General features: G+C 46.5%; 1 pseudogene across 1 annotated transcript; it reads right to left on the reverse strand.

The window, feature by feature from the left end:
- Nucleotides 1–1,178: 1,178 nt before the first annotated feature.
- On the reverse strand, nucleotides 1,179–2,169 carry LOC309844988 (ferritin heavy chain pseudogene; annotated as a pseudogene). The gene is made up of 2 exons: nucleotides 2,133–2,169; nucleotides 1,179–2,047 (listed from the first exon to the last, which is right to left on the reverse strand). The product of its transcript is annotated as a ferritin heavy chain pseudogene (transcript).
- Between the last annotated feature and the right edge of the window lie 326 nt (nucleotides 2,170–2,495).

The following is a 2,495-nucleotide window of genomic DNA, read 5'->3' on the forward strand; positions in this document are numbered from 1 at the left end:
AAGATTAACTTGAAACTTATTAGGAATTTATAAAGCTGACTAAAAAAGATAAAGTGAGGGGCACCTGGGTGGCTCAGTGGGTTAAGCCACTGCCTTCGGCTCAGGTCATGATCTCAGGGTCCTTGGATCAAGCCCCTCATTGGGCTCTTTGCTCAGCAGGGAGCCTGCTTCCTTCTCACTCTCTCTGCCTGCCTCACTGCCTACTTGTGATCTCTCTGTCAAATAATTAAATAAAATCTTTAAAAAAAATAATAAATAAATAAATAAGATAAGCAAAAGATAAGAATCACGAGCATAAGAGGAGGATTTTAGATGCACCTGGGTGGCTCAGCCAGTTAAGTGTCTACCTTCCACTCAGGTCATGATCCTGGAGATCCTGGGATGGAGCCCCACATAGGGTTCCCTGCTCAGCATCGAGCCTGCTTCTTCCTCTCCTTTTGCCTGCTGCTCCCCCTGCTTGTGCTCTCTCATGCTCTCTTTCTCTCTGACAAATAAATACATAAAATCTTAAAAAAAAAAAAAAAAAGAGGCTTTTAGTTTCCACAGGTAAAGTTTTAAGAAAGAATTCCTTCCCTGTAACTGTCAGTGGAGAAATATTCAACTTATGTCTTCTCTTCCATAATAATAATACTAAGTTGAGTCTACTATACATGGGTCAGAAGAGGAGTGTGAAGCAAGAGAACTGAAATAACTATTATTTAAATAAATCTACCGAGTGCTGCTAGGTACATGGTATAAGGAATAAACAATGTCCTTAAAGAGTTTAAAATCTAAGACAGCAATGATAACAAAATGAAGGCATTTAGTATTGCGGTAATTAAATGAGAAAAGACATTCCATATGACAGGGTTCTGAATCCTACGAACTTTGTTCTCCTTCTGATTTTATGTAACGCGCTACCTGCTTCTCCCTGTAGATATCTGAGCTTATTACCCTTTCCTAAAGACCTTGCAATGGGCACCTGGGTGTCTCAGTCGTTAAGCATCCGCCTCTGGCTCAGGTCATAATCTCAGGGCCTGAGATGGATCCCCACATTGGGCTCCCTGCTCGGTGGGGAGCCGCCTTCTCCCTCTCCTACTCCCCCTGCTTGTGTTCCCTCTCTCACTGTATCTCTCTCTCTCCCTCTGTCAAATAAATAAATAAAATCTTTTTTTTTTTTTTGACAGTAACTGGGTACCAAATTACTTTATTTGAAGGAATGGTACAAATGAAAGAAGTTAAGTAGATGTTTTGGTACAACTTATAGAAAAGGTAAGGTAACCCCAACATGCATGCATGGCCTCAGGGACCAGGTGGCTCAGGAGACAGCCTAAGGCTTAGCTCTCACTATCACTGTTTCCCAAGGTGTGCTTGTCAAAGAGATACTCTGCCATGCCAGATTCGGGGGCCCTCATCTTGCACAGGTTGGTTACGTGGTCACCCAATTCTTTGATGGATTTTACCTGCTCATTCAAGTAATGAGTCTCAATGAAGTCACACAAATGGGGGTCATTTTTATCAGTGGCCAGTTTGTGCAGTTCCAGTAGTGACTGATTCACACTCTTTTCCAAGTGTAATGCACACTCCATTGCATTCAGCCCATTCTCCCAATCATCACGGTCTGGTTTCTTGATATCCTGAAGGAAGATTCGGCCACCTCGTTGGTTCTGCAGCTTCATCAATTTCTCAGCATGTTCCCTCTCCTCATGAGATTGGTGGAGAAAATATTTGGCGAAGTTCTTCAAAGCCACATCATCACGGTCAAAGTAGTAAGACATGGACAGGTAGACGTAGAGCTCCAGGTTGATCTGGCGGTTGATGGCGGCCCCCGAGTCCCGGTGGTAGTTCTGGCGCACCTGCGAAGGGGACGCGGTCGTCAGGGCGCGGCTGAGGAGAGGCGGCGGCGGGCAGCGGCTGCAGGGCGCTGGAGCGGCGACGGGGGGCCTTGGAGCGGTCCGAGGACGCTGTGAGGAGATGGCGGAGGGCTGGCTCTGAGCAGCCGGCCGGGGCGAGGGGACGAGCGCCGGGTTCCGTCCAAGCACTGTTGAAGCAGGAACCCGCGGCGACTCTCAGCGGAGATGTGAAATAAATAAATAAAATCTTAAAAAACAAACAAACAAACAAAAAACGATAAAAGACCTTGCAGGAAAGACCTGGAGAGGAGCTGCTAAACTCCTGAGCATCCTCCATGTAGCACATCCTTCAGTCAATGGTTCTCCACCTCAGGTGGAGGTTAAAATCCCTTGTCAAAACTCTTTGGGGGAGCTTTCAGAATCCCAGGACACAGGCCACATTCCAAACCAATTAAGTCAATGTCTCAGGGCAGGGCCCAGACATCAGGATTTCTGAAACATTCTCAAGAGAGGATGAAAGTATAACTAAGATTAAAAACAACTGAGGGGCGCCTGGGTGGCTCAGTCGGTTAAGCCTCTGCCTTCGGCTCATGATCTCAGGTTCCTAGGATGGAGTCCTGTGTCCAGCTCTCTGTTCAGTGGGGAGCCTGCTTGCCCCATTCT

This window comes from Mustela nivalis, assembly GCF_964662115.1.
Source record: "Mustela nivalis genome assembly, chromosome: 12".
In the NCBI taxonomy this organism is placed as follows: Eukaryota; Metazoa; Chordata; class Mammalia; order Carnivora; family Mustelidae; genus Mustela; species Mustela nivalis.